Source organism: Pipistrellus kuhlii, unplaced genomic scaffold, assembly GCF_014108245.1.
Source record: "Pipistrellus kuhlii isolate mPipKuh1 unplaced genomic scaffold, mPipKuh1.p scaffold_m20_p_4, whole genome shotgun sequence".
In the NCBI taxonomy this organism is placed as follows: Eukaryota; Metazoa; Chordata; class Mammalia; order Chiroptera; family Vespertilionidae; genus Pipistrellus; species Pipistrellus kuhlii.
Window position 1 is genome coordinate 7,945,643 of NW_023425540.1, and position 18,180 is coordinate 7,963,822.

The following is an 18,180-nucleotide window of genomic DNA, read 5'->3' on the forward strand; positions in this document are numbered from 1 at the left end:
ATGGCAGGCTGGACACTGTGAGGGTGAGCAGAGGAAGAAGTCCACTCACAGCCCTTGAGATGCCTCTACTCAAAGTGAGAAACCAGGCACGCAAGCACATCAAGTTTGAATAAGGTTTTGAGCTCCCCAAAAGCTTGCCAGTCAACTGATTTATGTTCAGTGACATAATAGGCCTGAGTGTGTAAGAAATAAAAGGCCAGTGTCTGCAGTGGTCCTGACCTCTTTCCCTGCGAGGTTCCCAATCCCTATCCCACCCCTCTGCCCCACATCATTTTAGCTATCACTCATGCTTCTCCCAACACACACACACACACACACACACACACACACACACACACACACACACTTTCCCCAGCTATATGCTTCACTAAAGTGTAAAACTAAAGTTTTCTTCTCAATTCAGCCAAATTAAGGTTTAAAAAAAATTTTTTTAAAGAAAACTTTAAGGGTGAAAAACCCCTAAAATAACAAAACTCCAAACAAAGAGTCTAGGAAAAAGATGAGTTTAAAAGCATATGCTTCTGAGCCAAATGGAACTCAGTTTATTAAATTTAACAGGTTCAATTGGTTCCACACCACTTTCTTTCCTCACTTGGAGAGGCGGAACCCTTGCAGCCCTGAGCACATTTGCATATCAGAAGGGAAGCCCCACTGGACTCCATGAAGCAGCCAGCTCAGCACCTGCTCCTCCTTTGTCCCTAATATGATTTGCATGGCTCCATGTGCTGGCTCCAAAACAAAATGAAACAAACAAACAAACAAACATTAAAACACATTTTTGTAACTCCATTCACCACCAAACTTCTTGAAAAACAAAGCCAAGCTCACTGCCTTCCCTCCACTTGCCCACCAGCCACTCACTCTTTAGCCCACTGCCCTGCGGGTCTGCCTCCAGCTCGCCTCTCAAACGGTTCCCAGAAGGTCAGCAACCTCCTCTGATTGCCAAACCCAATTCTCAGTTCTCTGTGCTTGTTCTTTGACCCTATTGACCAATTCTTCACTCTTGAACCTCTTTTCCCTTGGTTTCTATAATCCTTCCAGTTCAACTACCAGACAGTATTTCTGTTTGTTAGTTCCCAAATTGACTTGCAAGGGACAATAAGTCATATGAATTTCTATCACAAGTCTCCTCCAACCTCTCTGAACATTCTCTTGCTGTCGCTGTCTTTGCCTTTCTCTATTTGGTAGTGACTACATTTACTTATTCTGAAATGTAATTACTCTATCTTCATTTGTATCACTTTCCCTCTAGTTCCTGTCCCCAGGTGCAGCACAGAGAAGAAAGAGAAAATCTCACTCTGTCTAAATTTAGTTTCTCTCTTGTGAAATGCCAATTTCTCCAACGACATAACAGAAGGACGTAGCTTCTTACTGCACAAACGAAAACTTCCATGTTTTGGCATCTATTGGAAGGGTGTATTGGCTTTTATTTCAGGAGTAAGTTAATTTTGAAAGGAAGAATTATATTTGACCTCATACTTGAACATTTTTATTTTATAAGAATATTTCCTCGAATAAATAAAATTATTTAGCATTTTAATATATATTTGAAGATTTTCTTCAAAAGTGAAAATTATTGTAATAAGTGACAAACAAAAAGTATGGAACTAAGGATGTGAGGGCGATTTGACTGTGACATCTGTCACCACATTGATCCTCAGGGTGGATTCAACTATCTGGCTAGCTGGACAGGTGTCATCTTCCTCCCTCACTGATCCGCGTGAGTCCCTCCAGAAGCTATCAGCTTAGTGGAAGAGGTTGATCTTTCCCCAGAGGAGAGGACTGGTCTTCACACAAGAGTATACAGTAGCTGAGCTCCCCTGCTTGATCTTCCAAACAAGCTCTCAAAAAATATGGAGATAAAAGTCCTTCTGCCACCAGTATCTTCTCACTCACTATTTCCTGGTCACCCCAGGGTAGGTAATAGCGTTGGTGTAATAAGGACTAATCTGTGTTATTCTTACTAAGCAAAGACCAAGTGGTTTTTACTCTGATGGCTCAACATTTTTTTTTTTTCCGAATTCACTGGAAGCATTTATTTAATGCAGGATGTTTTCATATGCTCAATGCATCTTGACGAGTAAACAACATTTACTCTAGAGGAGTAAACAAGAGGTTTTGAAATGTCATTACAAAAAGGCATTCAATGGCGGTTAGTAAGAACATAAGGTAAATACAATGCTTACCCAACGCCTACCCTGGCTTCAGTGAAATAACACTCCTCCAAGCTGTTACTCATTCTAAGCAGTGCTGTGCTAGAAGAGAGCTCTGTGGGATCTATCTCTGCAACTCTCCCCCATCTATCTATATAAAAACCTAAGCGAGCATCGCAACTGAATGGACGACAGAATGGGCTGCATGGGGCCACCAGGCTGGTAGGAGGTTTAGTGAGGGATGATCAATCTAAAAACCAAGGAAATTTAAAAAAAATCTGATGAACGATATTAACTGTTGAATATAATAGAATCAGAGGTATGGAAGGGGAGTGAACTGACGATTCTTGGGGCAAAGGGGAGAGGGGGATGTGGAAGAGACTGAACATAAACTGTGCACCTATGGATGAGGACAATGGGGAGTGGGGAAAGGGCAGAGGGTGGGGTGGAGGAGAGCAATGGTGGGAGGGAAAAAAAAAAAAGGAACATTTGTAATAATATGAACAATAAAAAAATAATAATAATAAAATAAATTAAATTAAAAAAACTAAGCAGCCGAAATCAATTTGGCTCAGTGGTAGAGCATCGGTCTGTGGACTGAAAGGTCCCGGGTTCGATTCCAGTCAAGGGCATGTACCTTGGTTGCGGGCAGGGGGTGTGCAAGAGGCAGCTGGTCAATGTTTCTCTCTCATTGACGTTTCCTTCTATCTCTCTCCCTTCCTCTCTGTAAAAAATCAATAAAATATATATATTAAAAAAAACACACAAAAACAAACAAACAACTAAGCAGCAGTGTGCATGGAGAGACCAGGCCAGTGGAGAGTGGGGGGGCGCGATTAGTGAGGGGCAACCAAACGACCAACCAGCAGGCTATGTGAGGTGGCCAGGCTGGTGGGGGGGGGGGGCAGTTGGGGGCAATCAGGTCTGCAGGCAGAGGCAGTTAAGGGTGATCAGGCCGGCAGGGGGTCAGTTATGGACAACCAGGGACACAGCGGGGGCAGTGAGGAGTGATCAGGCAGGCAGGCAGGTGAGAAGTTAGGAGCCAGCAGTCCAGTATTGTAAGAGGGATGTCCTAGATTGGAGAGGATTCAGGCTGGGCTGAGAGAACCCTCCCCCCCCCCCCCATGCACAAATTTTGTGCATTAGGCCTCTAGTACAGAAATAAGGCTGCATTCCTGTCTACACCTGCATGGGCATAGCCCTTCTGCATCTCAGGGCCATTCTTATTCTGAGGTTGGAAGTCATGTGCATCGCAGCCTCAAGTCTCCCTCTCCCCTTAAGCAGAATCATCTCTGCCTCTATTAGTTCAGCTAATGACTACTCTGTCCACCAGATATCCCACTGGGACATCCCAGCCATGGAAGTCCAACTCACAGTGAGCCCAGGACCAAGAGAGACCCAGACAACTTCACGCTTCCTTTTTTGTTGAGAAATTAGGGGATGGGAAAGTGCAGAAATTTGGTCTTTACTTAGTAAGAATACCACAGCCTGCCCCTGACCGTGAGTCCCTCAGGTCTTCACTGAATGGCAGGCACTTGAATCTTCATAAAGTTTATCTGCAAAGTGTATATCTTTCCAAAGCCTCCTGCATAGTAGTCACCTCTTGCTGGTCTTGCACAACCCGCATGATGTCACTGATGTAATGGGTCTGTGTGGGGTTCTGTGGAATGCCCACATGACTGCAGAGCTGATGGTGTTAGGAGCAGAGGAGTTAACAGAGGCCTGGGGCGAAAGTGTAAATGACTATTGCTTCTGTGCCACACGAGTGCAAACAGCTTCTGATCCTCTCTCCTGACACAGAAGAAAAGAGCACAGGCTCCTGAATGACTGGGTGCCATGTACCCGCAGCCATTCTCCAGAACCAGCCAGTCCCTGCTGGGACCAGACTGGCAAAATGAACAGGACTCTGATAGGAACCCCCACCCTGCATCCTTCAGATTCTTCACGGAGCTCCTCGTTTCTGCCATTTCGCCCAGAGTCACTGTTTTGTAATTGCTCTCTTCACCGGTGTGTGGGAGGAAGCATTTCAGAGTTCTCCCCTGGGCCTTCTCCATTATGTTGGCTCTGAGAGAAGGAGGACCACTTTGTATGTGGGAGGGAGGGGGCTGGAACTCTGATGTTCAAGTATAACTGCAATTATACATTCGGGGCCTGGAGAAATGATCACAGTGGGCCCATGGAAGCTGGACTTTAATGAGAATTCCAGAATTACTTTTATTTATCTATATATATATATTTTTTTTGGTTGCAGATGGTGAGCTGCACCCCTATTGGCTGCCCTGCAAATGTCCCTGGGGAAGGCATGCTCTGTTTTCATTCTCTGCAGCTCCTTGCTGGTGGAGTCCTCTCAGCCCCCTTTACAGTCTCACCAGGCACTATGGTCATTTCAGCTGTCTGGCTCCTATCAGTTAAGCACTTCCAACTGGCTTTGCTTCCTGTCAGGCCCTGCATCCTCGTGATATTAATGAGCCTCGCTCTGCGACCACCTCCTTTGCTGTCAACCCTGGCCTGCCATCATTTTGGGTGGTCCTGGAGAACATGCTTCTTCCCAGAGGATTACTCATGGCCTCGGGGAATGGTGTGTCCTCTGGGATCTCATAGGACACACACTTCTGTTGGCTTTTCTGGCCTCAGGTAGTATATTTGTTCTGGGATGCCCACTTTTCTAGAGCCTCCTCATTCCTCTATTGTTTGCCAGGGCAATTCAGGCATGTCACCTTTGTTGGGCCTTGGCCATGGCTTCCCCCACACCTCTAAGAGCCACCCACACAGGGAGGCCGGCCCATCCCCCGAGGCCTTGCCAGGTTGAGAAATCCTGTCTTGAAAAACTGTTCATAAACCAATGCATTTCTTGCTTATCCAGTCTTACATTATGGCCCCTTCATGTACCCAAAAAATCTAATCCCAGTGCTACTCCAACGACTCTGACTACAATACAACTTAGCTAATTCTTTCTGTGTGTGAATTTTCTCTCCCTTTTCAGATCCAGCCCTTCCCCAGCAAGGCCTCCCTAGTTATTGGCCTAACAGCCAGGAGAGGAGGTGGGAACAACTCTTAGTGGCGGGAAAGGGAGCTCTGCAGTGTTATTCTGTAGCACAGAGCAAATGTTAGCTCTCACTGGGAAGTGTGCTAGGTCTGTAAGGATTCCTCAAAGCTGGCATCCTCAGGGGCATTCATCCAGATTTCCCCATACGTCCAAGGTCCCAGGAGATCCCAGGTGAGGTCTACGAGTGTGAGAGTTTTGTTTCGGCGGAGCATTCAAACATCTGGAGCTCTGTAATTCTAACGACCTCCTGTTCACTTCTCCACTGTGTCACAAGTCCTATTGTACAATAGGAGATATCGCCCTCCTTCTTAGCCACCAGTGAGATCTTCTGGTATTCACACTTAATCAGTAACTTCTTGTCAATAGATCTAAGTTTCTCATTATCACTCTGCAGGACATCAGTGCACTTGAAAGGCAACCATCCTGCTCTGCTGTCATTGTGAGCATCCTCCTCACCACCAACAACCTTTGAATTTCTGAACCACTGCACCTGGAAAGGCATACCCCTCCTCTGAGGTTTTCCCAGGTCACCTTCCATGAAATTTTGTAGTAGTTGGACCATGACCAAGTGCCAGGTCATCTTACCACTCTGTTGTTTTGGGGTTTTTGGGGGGTTTTTATATATATATATATATATATATATATATATATATATATATATATATATATATATAGTGTGTGTGTGTGTGTGTGTATACATATATATATATATATATATATATATATATATATATTAATGATTTTGTACAGAGAGAGATAGAGAGTTAGAAACATCGATGAAAGAGAGTCATCGATCAGCTGCCTCTTGCACACCCCCTACTGGGGATGTGCCTGCAACCAAGGTACATGCCCTTGACCCTTGACCAGAATTGAACCCAGGACCCTTCAGTCCCCAAGCCGACGTTCTATCCATTGAGCCAAACCGGTTTCGGCTACCACTCTGTTGTTGATACATTTCTGGCACTATTTGTTTGTTGAGGAATCCTAAGAAACAGATGCCAAGATGGAATTAGACATACAGCTGATTTATTGGGGAAATTGTGAGGGACAGTGCATAGGTAGCCTTAAGAGGCTGGGAGAGCCATCAGACTGGGATATGGTCTGGACCCTATCAAGAAGAAGGGTGAGGAAAAAGCTACACTCTACTGCAGTTCTAAGAGTGTTTCAGCAAGGCTTTTAGGGAGTTCAGAAAGCCTCAGAGTTGCCTATAGACACATCTTACAGTTCCCAGCAATAGGCCTGCTTCCTATCCTTGCTGTGCTCAATCATTGGCTGAGAACAGCCTGTGGGAAGGCCATGGTGGATGCAGAGGGCAGTGCTAGTGCCTTTTGTGGCCACAGGTATATTGTTTTAAAAATTTCAGTATTATAAACAATTCTTCAATTAATTATCCTTATACATGTCTCCTTTTATACATATATAAGATTTTATCTAGGATTTATGTAAATAGGTGCAGGATTACTGGGCCACAAATTACAGTCCATTTCTATTCTACTAAATCCTTGAATTATTACCTTCAAATGCCTGTCAAAGTTAATTTCCCAATAGGATTTTTTTTTTTTTTTTTTTTTACAGAGAGGAAGGGAGAAGGGTAGAGAATTAGAAACATCAATGAGAGAGAAATATCGATCAGCTGCCTCCTGCACACTCCCTACCAGGGATGTGCCTGCAACCAAGGTACATGCCCTTGACCAGAATCGAACCTGGGACCTTTCAGTCCACAGGCCGACACTCTTTCCACTGAGCCAAACCGGTGCCCCCAATAGGATTTAATAAAAACTTCCTTGCTTTGTTAGCACTTGATCTGATCCATTAAAAAATGTTTAGCTGATCTGATGGGTAAACAGGGCACTCTCGTTTTTGCTTTTACTTTGTATTTCTCTGATTATTAATGAAGTTGCATATCAGACCAATTTTATGTGTTTACTAGAGGCCCAATGCATGAAATTCATGCAAGAGGAGGCCTTCCTTCCCCCAGGTGCCGGCACCGGCTTCCCTCTGGCACCTGGGACCCGGGCTTCCCTCTGGCACCTGGGACCCAGAGGCTTCCCTTGCAGTCCGGCTTTGTCCAGAAGGTCATCCGGAAGAACGTCCGGTCTAATTAGCATATTACACTTTTATTATTATAGATTAATTTTTTTTAATGATTTTCTTCTGTGAACTGCCTGTTCTCGTCTTTTCCTCATTTTTCTTTTGGTAATCTTTTCTTGTTCTTTGTAAATTTTTTCTAGTATATTCTAGATATTGACCCTTTATCTTGTACACATTAAAAATATGATTTCCTCCAAAGTAGTCAGACTTTACTTTTGACTTGTGCGTTTGGCCCCAGTTTAAAAAACCCTTTTCCAACCTAAACAGATAGAGATTTATAGCCATATTGGCTTCTAATGGCAGATTTGACATGTTTTTTTCACAGTTAGTGCTTTTGTCCATGTGCTCATTTTTGTGTATATGTAGATGTGTGAAAACTATAATAACTTCATTCTTTCACTAAAGGCCTGGTACACAGGTAAGGTCCCTAGGCTTGGCCAGTGATCAGGGATGATCAGAGCCTTCCAGCTGCTGCTAGGGCCTCCCTTCCCAAGCTGCCAGCTATCAGTTAGGGCTATGGTCAGCAAACTGCAGCTCAGGAGCCACATGTGGCTCGTAGGCCCCTTGAGTGTGTCTCTTCCACAAAATACCACACCCTGGGCATCTATTTTGAAGAAGTGGCATTAGAAGTTTAAGTTTAAAAAATTTTGCTCTCAAAAGAAATTTCAATGATATTTGGCTCTGTTAACTAATGAGTTTGCCTACCACTGGGGTAGGGCCTTCCTTCATTTCATGCTTGCCCCCTGGTGGTCAGCGCATGTCACAGCAAGCTTTCAAACTCCTCATTTCGTGGTCGAACTCCTGAGGGGACAATTTGCATATTAGGCTTTTATGCATATATATATATATATATATATATATATATACACACAATATATATATGTGTGTGTGTGTGTGTGTGTGTGTGTGTGTGTGTGTGTTCAGCATCTTGGTTATCTTTCTGTGTATGTGCAAACAAGAATCTAAATGCATATGTGTAGCAATATACACATTATTTAGCACTTCACTTTTTTGCTCAGGGATTCCAGATGAGTACAGAATAATTCTTCTCATTTTTTTTTAAACACACACACACACACACACACAAGTCATTTTTGTAAAATGACAACTGTGGGAATAAGAGAATAGAACTGATGGGAACTCTGAGGAGGAAATTATAGGTTTGTGTCCTAGTGCCACTTGGGCTATGCAATAATACTCTACTCATGCAGCATCAATTTGTTAATACAAGCATTAAATGGACTATATTTTATATGGACATTATGTATTTTCAAGTCCAAGATGAATTTGAAATGCCAATCCTTCAAAGAGGATGAACAATTTATATCATTATGCACATGGAAGATGTTCAATTTGGATCACTCACTGAGTTTTGAACTATTTTGAAGGGGCCATTTCTAGATCCATTTGGCCTTTGTCTCAGATATTATAACTTGCTAGTTTTATCAGATAGGAAACTCTAGGCTGAATCCAGGTGAGGAAATGTACATCTCAGAGACCTATCACCCAAATACTATTACTAAGTTAGAATTTATAACAAGAAATAATAACGTAAATTTTGTAAGATGTGTGCCTTTTTTAAACTTTCAGGTGAGTTTATTTGCATTTTCATATAAAGTTTGTAGCTACTCATTCACTTTAAATTCCAGTGTCTTGGTTTTGAGATCTGTTGTTTGTGGCTTTCAACTAAAAACATTCTCCCCAAAAGGAATCCAGGCTATCCCTCATCAAAGCTGTGAACAGCATTTTTCTGTTCTTGTCACATATGCTCTGTTTTAAGGTAGAGGGAGGAATAGAAACTTAAGGACTTGGATATCTGATCACCCTACCGTGCATAAAACTTTTTTCAGATTATGCTACAAAGTAAAGGAATGTTAGAGAAGGAAGGAACCCTGGATGGGTCTAGGACTCAAGCAAGGCCGACCCAACATACTTGTTTTATAAATTCTCCTAGATAATGTAAGAGACTTTTCTAATGTTACATCAACATGTAGCATGACCCCTGTCTTCTATTGTGTAGGACACTTGGGAAGGATGTACCATATGCATGTAAAGGGACAAACTTGGGGGATCAGGCCAATCCATATTAAATGTGACCTTGAGCAAGCTAGCTAGGTGACCTTGAGCAAGTTACTCAGTCTCTCCAAAATTCTGTAAAATTTCTGTGTCTTAAATGAGAGATACCAGGCTGTAACATGAATTATGCAAGATAGTCAATGTAATATAGTCATTGCACATAGACAATGATAAAAGAACACCGAAGTTATATAAATTCTCTACGTGGTATTGTAATGCACAGTGAAAATAACCTGCTCTAAGTAGCTTAAAGTTAAATTTGAATGGAGTTTTATCAAGAAACTCCAGGCTGTTTAGATTAGATTCGTGAATCTCATTCGTTGCACAGGGTATATCACTGAACCCTCACTTATATACCAAAGGACCTATGTGAAACCAAGATGCTCTGAAAGAGGTCTGTGGATGTGAGAAGGTGGATGATCTCATGCGCCCATCTGTAGGGCAAATGACCAAATTATAGATACGCCATACGGGACAGAAAATTTAAGGAAACCAGCTCTCTTGATTTATCCTTTTTTATTAATTGAACCTGAATCTGATCATATTAAAATCATATGTTGACCTTCTCAGTGGATAGGTTATTTTTTTAAACAGAAACAAATGTAACAAAAATCATATGTCATACTCTTCTTCGTTAGAATTTAATGGGTACAGTTGTTTGAGTTCTGCACATTAAGAACTCTGAATCTGAGCATCAAACACGCTTTTGCAAAGTATAGCCAATAAGATGCCAATCCCAGTTATGACCAACTGGCATTGAAGAAACTGTTTTTGCCTGATAGGCAAATTGTATTTAGGTCAGAGCAAAAGCCAAGTCCCTGGAGGTTCTCTCGTAGCATTCCAAATAGCAAAAGCTCCATCGTTCCGATAAGGGGCCTCTTACTCAAAGCCTTCCTGTAAGTAAATAATTGAAAACACATCCAGACAGCAATGACTATTATTGGAGCAAGATTTTAAGCAGTGCTTATATAATAGTTCTTAAAAAAAAAAAAAAAGTGCTTAAAAGTTAAAAGAACTTTTATCTGTACTGCCAGTTGGGGTCCACTTAATTCAAATGCTATATCATTTCAAGATGTCTGAGAAGAAGATGCCAGGATGGAACAAAATACTTGCAGGGTTTGTTGGAAGAAACCCCTGTGAGAGATGTAGGGGACAGGGATGCAGGTCTAGCACCTGTGTAAGGAGCAGGAGCAGGGCAGGAAGGATGGAGTGCCTCCAGCAGTCCGTGGGGAGCCCCTGAGCACAGATTGCCCTTTAGAAGGGTCTGGTGTCAGGCAGAAATGGACCAGCTCCAGTAACCAGTCGCTGGTTGGGAGCAGCCTGGAGGGGCGTGGCCTTGGCATGATATTATGGCGGATCCAAAGGTGTGGCCACTGGAGGCTGTCAGCCCCAGCATTTACACAAAGGTGTCTGAAAGGGAGACCTGAGCCATGCGTCGCCATGGTAGCCACAGATGTCTTCCTAAAATGGTACCCATAAAGGTTCTCTAACTGGATTCCTTAGGAAGATAAGAGGGCTAGTTAAGAATGATTGAAACAAGAATTGCATGCCATTTACTATATGTACTGTGACATACAATGAAATATAGACATAGCTGTACCTAGGAATTGGTAAAACCTTTGGCCTAGCAGAGCTGAAATGCTTGCTTTTGTTGTTGTAAGTTCAGATTTCCTTCTTGGCTCTTTTATAGCCCAGATTTTGATCCTCCTCTTCATCTGAATTCCATGCATTTCTATATTGAATGGCTTTTTCATCAAACAATTGGCCATATTTGTAATAATACTACAAAATGAATCAGCACAAAATTCTTATTTCATGAACCATGACTCTGTACATGTTTCAATAACTTGATGACTCTATTTCACAAAATGTAACGAGGATTCTTCTTCCTTCTTTGACAATCGTTGTCATGTGGGAATGAAGATTCTGCAGAGCTCCACCGTTTCTGAGCTGCTTCTGTCCTTTTATACAAGGTGGTGGGTTCCTGGCTTTGGGAGGAAAAGTAACTTTAGAAGAAACAAAACATAGCCTGTTACATGTTGCTTCTGTGGAATACTGTTGAAACTCTCACTGCAATGGCCCAGAAGTGATTTTATAAATTTCATAACTAAGTGTAAACTCTTCCAGCATGGGCCTCAGACCTCTGGCCAGCCCAGCCCCCTGTCTAGCATATCTAGAATTTATATTTTTAAAAGAATCACCTCAAGCTTCCAACTAAAACCTTTAGTTAGGTAAATGCAAACTTTGGTAGAAATTTCTGGATAATAAAGCACTTCATATGTAGAGCATTCAAGCAGCATTTATGTTTTCTTTGAATTTCATTTGGGGAGCAATAACTAGAGTTTTTCCTAAGTCAATTTTGTACTTGAGTGAATTAACAAAGTACATACAGGTAATCTTCTGAGTTAAATTTTTTACTATGATAGCATAATCTAACCTTAACCTAGAATTGTGGCCAAGTTTGACTGCCTGCCACCACAAAACCCTAACTGGCCAGTATGGCTCAGTTGGTTGAGCGTCACCCAACTGAGGTGCTGGGTGCACCAAGAGGTCGCTGGTTCAATTCCAAGTCAGGGTACATGCCCAGGTTGTGGGCTCAATGTCCAGTATGGGGAGTGTGGGAGGCAGCAAATCGATCTGTCTCTTTCTCATCTATGCTTCTCTCTTCCTCTCCCTTCCTCTCTCTAAAATCAATAAAAACATGCTTTAAAAGACAAATAAACAAAAACACAAACTCATGAGATAAATGCTGGTGAAAAAGGAAAGAGGTTTATTCAAATGCTAGTCACCTGAGGCGATCAAGTACTCTTGTTATGAAGCTCATCTCAACATCTCCGTATAGGCAGGGGTTTTGTAAAGACGGAGAGGGAAAGCCAAAGAAAGCCATCAAAGGGAGGGGGCAGAAAAGTTCTGTACGTGCAGACTAACACAGTCCATTCCGATAAGGATCTCAAAACTGGTCACATGATGGTCTGGTGGGTGTCATCCTGGTCTTCATCACCTTGGCTCTATGTCATCTTGATTTTCTGTTTATGGTCAACAAATCTCCTGGAGCTGGGATGACTCAAGGTCAGAGTCTACATCTTCTAAAGATGTAGTTCCTAGGATTCTTCTATAAACGTGCTGTTTATCTACAAGCTACATATTAGTCAGAATCGGTATTTACAGAAACAGTGTCAAAAGAATAGTGGGGTGGTTTACTGTTTCCCACTTTTGCACCACATGCCAAGAATTCTGGCAACTCATCCATGGGAGAGAAGGCATGACTTCACCCTAACTTACGATATAATACTCTGCCAAGCACAGAGACGAGTGCCAGCACTCAGGGAGAAAAATAAAATAAAAATTGATCTATAGTGAGAGTTGGAATAGTGACTAGCCTTATTATACTTTGAACTCTTTTCTCAAAATATACAGTCAGTTGGGTTTATATGAACAAAAAGGAGGCCATGTGGGGATTATAACTTGTGGCTCCTTTTTGCTTGAATGGTATAAGGACATCTCAAGAAAAGTTGGATTAATAATGATGTAAACATTTAATGTAAATAATTCTTATTGAAAGAAAAGCTTTCTAATCTGTTGCTTTGTGTTGTTCATGGGAGATAACTTTCAGCCTTGGTCTTCTTCAAGGGGCTCTCCCAGCATGTAAACTACACAGTTTGGCTACACTACCTGCTCCTTAAACTGAAGCAGATGTATTCCTTTCGTCTTTATAAAATCATGGCTTTTTTTTTTTTTTAATTACAGAAGTTGTCCCTGCTCGGTGAAAAAAATCTAATAAAACTAAAGTATATAAACAGTGAATTTTCCTCCACTTATATAATTTAGCACAATATTGTGAGTTTATTTATAAGTATAAACCTTTAAAACTAGAATTTCTGGGTAAAAGAACACATGAATTTAGATTTTACAGATATGCCAAATTGCCCTGAAAATACATTTTACTGATTTATATTCTCAATTGACATTAAATAAAAATGTCTTTGTCCCCATACTTTGACAAAAAATGTATACTATTAACATGTTTTATCTTTTCCAATCTGACTGATTTTTTAAAAATTTAATGACGAATCAATTAGAGGTGGTACCTCATCTCACATTATACAGTGTGTGGGTTTTTAGAATGTGGCTCATGGACCAAATTATTGTAAAGCAAATTCTATATTTAATCTATTATAGCAACTTGTATCAAGCACTTCCTAAAGCACAGAACTTTAGCATATGTAAACATTCAACTTCTAAGATACACGAGGGTTTGTTAGGCACATCAACAGTTCATTTTCCCTAGTTTAAAGGAAAGCTAGAGTGGAAAAGAAAAGTATAAAATCCTTGTTCTTTCATTTTTTTACTTCTCCCACTTTCCAAATTTTTCAATCTCTAGGGAAAACCACAGTTAATAATTTAATATAATTTTTCCAAATAATTTTTAAAATATTTATATATTATATTTTGATATAGGGGCTCCATTTATCCTCTGGCTCTTAGATGTGAACCTACATGTATTAAAAATGTAGTAGAGCCCTGACCGGTTTGGCTCAGTGGATAGAGCATCAGCCTGTGGACTCAAGGGTCCCAGGTTTGATTCTGGTCAAGGGCATGTACCTTAGTTGTGGGCACATCCTCAGTAGGGAATGTGCAGGAGGCATCTGATCAATGTTTCTCTCTCAATGATATTTCTAACTCACCATCCCTCCCCCTTTCTCTCTGTTAAAAATATCAATAAAATATATATTTTAAAAAATTTATCAGACTTGCCCTAGCTGGGTTGGGTCAGTGGATAGATAGAGCATCGGCCTGCAGACCAAAGGGTCCCAGATCCTCTTCTGGTTAAGGGCACATACCTCCATTGCAGGCTCCTTCCCAGCCTGGGCCCTGGTCAGGAGGCAACCAATCGATGTGTTTCTCTCACATGGATATTTCTCTATCTTTCCCTCTCTCAAAAAATCAATGGAAAGTACCCTCAGGTGAGATATTTAAAAAAAAAAAAAAAAAAAAAAAAGTAGTAATTTTGCTTGTTTCCCCTCCACCCCATGCAGGTGCTGTGGTCTGGTGGTTTCAGCCACAGGACAGACAAGATGGTGGGTGTGGTACCTGGAGAGGCTGTGGAGAGGGCCAACGAGAGGGCTTGGCCCAGGATGGCTCCGGGCTCCCATCCAACCCCTATAGCTACGTCATTGTAGGACTTGGTGCCGTGGCTTTGCTGCTCCAAGCCAGCTTCCTCACTGATAGAGTGGATCATAGCATCTTCTCACAGCATTTTTGTGAAGGAAAACTGACATAACTTATGTGCATGGGCTTGGAACATTGTGTAGTATTAAGAAAGCATACAATAAATTATGAAGCAAAATTACTTTTCCAGATATTCTGACTTACTAGATATTATATATTATATTATATTATATTATATTATATTATATTATATTATATTATATATTATATTATATTATATTATATTATATTATATTATATTATATTATATTTATTATATAGCTGAGGCCTGTTTTGCCTAGTTCTCCAATGCATTTATATAACATACCAAGGTTTCCTGTAGAAAGCTGTCTGAACCCTGCCCCTGGGTGAGCAAGAGCAGCAGAGAGGCCGAGCCTCTCTCTCTTTAACACAGTCCTCGCTCTGCCCCAGGTTTTCCAGCCAGGAATTCTCCAGCGGCTCATATCCTGCCCTGGCCTTCCCTGGCTTCCCTGGGAGACACTGCGTGGTGGGCTGGCCTGTTCCTTTCCTGGGAAAAGAGTTCAGTGGTCTTTCTCTTTGGCTTTCATGATGCCTTTGGAGAAGTCTGATTAGCCAACTAGATTGGTGGTCTATCTAGCCATTGAAATATTCTGTGCGGCTAATTCCTATAAAGGAAAGGTGCTATGACACTGTCATACTTCTCAGGTGCCTTCCTCATTCATAGCCTTTTTTTGCTTTTATATTTCCACCGCTATGAAAAATGAAAAGGACAGAAGCAAGGAATAAAGTGATATGTGAAGACAAAACACAGGGAAGGACTGAAGGTGAAAGGACAGAGAGATGGAAAGAAATGCCTGGATCATGGTACATCTGCTAAAGTCACTTCCTTGGAGGAGAAGCTGAGTGATGGACAGAAGTCGGTCGGTGCTGGGGTTCCCACCACACCTGTCAGCCTCCGGGGTTCCTGCCACTTCCATTACTCAGAGCACCACACTGGCAGCTCATACCTTCCTCTCTCCTACGGTGGCTGTGATGGGACCGAATCTGAGACTGGGCATAGAAGTATAGGAAGGACTTTGATGATCCGGAACATACACTTAGGTGGAGGCCCAGGATGGCGTAGGGCCTGAAGTAGGGGAAGAACCTGCATATGTTTGGCCAGGAGAAGAGGGAACGTGGCGGTGAGACACATGAAAATGTGTCTCATGGAAACACAAATTTTAATTTCTAAAATTTCCCCTGTGTTCCAGAGATAAAACCAGGTATGAATAATAGAACAAGAGAATCTGGCTAAAGTACTTTTAACAAAGAGTGCAAATGCAAAATGGAACACACCTCCCAGTGAGCGAGTGAGTGGGTTATTCACCAATGTAATTATCCAGACAGAAGCTGGATGACGGTCTATCATATGATTTGAAAAAAAAAATAAGCGTTGGCATTTGGTGGGAGGATAGAGAAAATAATCTCAGAAATGTTTTAATTTTTTTTTTAAATTTTATATTTAACTGATTTAAAGGGAACCTTCATTTCTAAGTTCCTGTTGAGACATCTCTTACTTTGTTCCTTTCAACCAGGTGTCATTTCCCAAGCCCCGAGCTGTCCTATGGGTGGCTCTGAATCCACCGAAGAGTCAAGGCAATCAAATTTCTTTTAGTTTCTTTGAGCTCTGAATTGAAATTCATATATATGAATGAAACCTGTGTTTCATTGATTCTAGAGAGAGGAAAAGAGAGGGAGAGAAACATCAATCAATTGCCTCCTGTATGCACCCCAGCTGGGGATCGAACCCAGAACCTGGGTATGTGCCCTGGCCTGGAATCAAACTCATAACCCTTTGAATTCATCAAAATAAATGGGGATTTGAAGCTTTAATTCTGGCTCTGGAACCTCCTCATAAGTCCTGGCTAAGAATGTCCAGGTCATAAAATAGCTCTCTCCCTGATGCCTCTTGATAGGAAAGGTAAACGCTTCTTATGGGGATTGCTTTCTCCCTGTCGTGATTCCCTTACCATCCTCTCCACCAGGGCAGTTGGGCGCTGGGGCTGGGAACGAGGGCAGAGCACTTATCCTAGTCAGGCAGCTCTTACACACCCACCACCATCGCTGGCCTCCACAGCACACTGCAGAGTCAGGCTCCAGCAATCTAGCCCACTACCTGGAACTCCTGAGCACTTACCCTACTACCTATCAGTTTTTTAAATCAGCCCTCCAGAGACTGACTCATCACCTTTATCCTCGGTCTCTCCAACCTGAGTGCAAGCCCCTCAGGCAGGATTTTTGTGGTGTGCTGTGTGCTTTCTGACACATCTTAAGTTCCCAGAACAAAGAGTCTGTTGAGGTGCAAACTCTCCAACATTTGTTGAAAGAATCCGGTGGATGGAAAGTCAGTGTTGTTTGAAAAAAAAATCCTTTAAAGTAAGTGTGTTTTATTTTTAGAATTTACCAATGAATATTGCGTTAGTCTGGGTTCTCCAGAAAAAAACGGGACCAATAGAATAGAATAGATAGTTAGAGATAGATAGAAAGATAGATAGATAGATAGATAGATAGATAGATAGATGATAGATAGATAGATATAAAATAGATAGATTTGTTTCAAGAAATTGGCTAATGCAGTTGTGAAGGCTGGCAAGTCCAAAAACTGCAGGAGAGGCTGCAAGCTGGCAGTCTAGTGATGTAGGGAAGAATTGATGCTGCAGTTCAAGTTCAAGGGCAGCCTACCAACAGAATTCCCTCTCCTTCTGAAGAGGTCAGTCTTTCTCTATTAAGACCTTCCACTGATTGGATGAGGCCCACCCACATTATGGGGGATAAACTACCTTACTCAAAGTCTACTGATTGAAACATTTATCTCATCTTTAAAATATCTTCTTAGAAATATCTAGAATAATATTCGAACAAATATCTGAATACCGGGGACTAGCCAAATTGATACCTAATATTAACCATCACAATTATCAATTCAATAATTTGTTTTGCTGCTGAAATGATAGCACATACCCCTATCCACTTCTATAGACTTAGAAATTGAGTCACTGTGAGCTCCATGAAATCACAGATGGCTCACACCACATCCCCAGGCGCCTAGCTGCCAAGCCTATTTCTTCAACCACAAATGCAACCAAATGAAGCCTCTTCAAAAGCTTGTTTGGGTGTTTTGTTTTGAGAAAAAGTTGAATCACTGCAATCAAAGCTCATCCTGATAACTATAGACTTAAGGAATGCATACTGTGGAGTTGAATAGTTTGGGAAGATACAATTCCTGGAAGACCACACTTGAATAGGCATTATCTGAATCATATTATAACTGTTTTTACTGACTTTAAAATACATTCTACCTTTCCAGCCACGTGGTAGCAGAGATTTGCAACAGGGTTGTTGGGGGAAGGGTTGGCCGTCACTAGGTAACATAGGCCCATCAAGATAGAACTCACTGACAAGGTAAACTGGAGCAAAGACTTAAAGGAAGTGAGGGAGGATAACTGAGGCAGAGGGAGGAGGCAGTGCGAGGCTCAGGCGCCTGGCCTGCTTAGGAAACAGCCAGGAGGCCTGGGAGCCTCTAGAGCAGAATGGGTGGCTGAATGATGGGGTGGCTGAATGATGGGGTGAGTAACAGGAGACAAG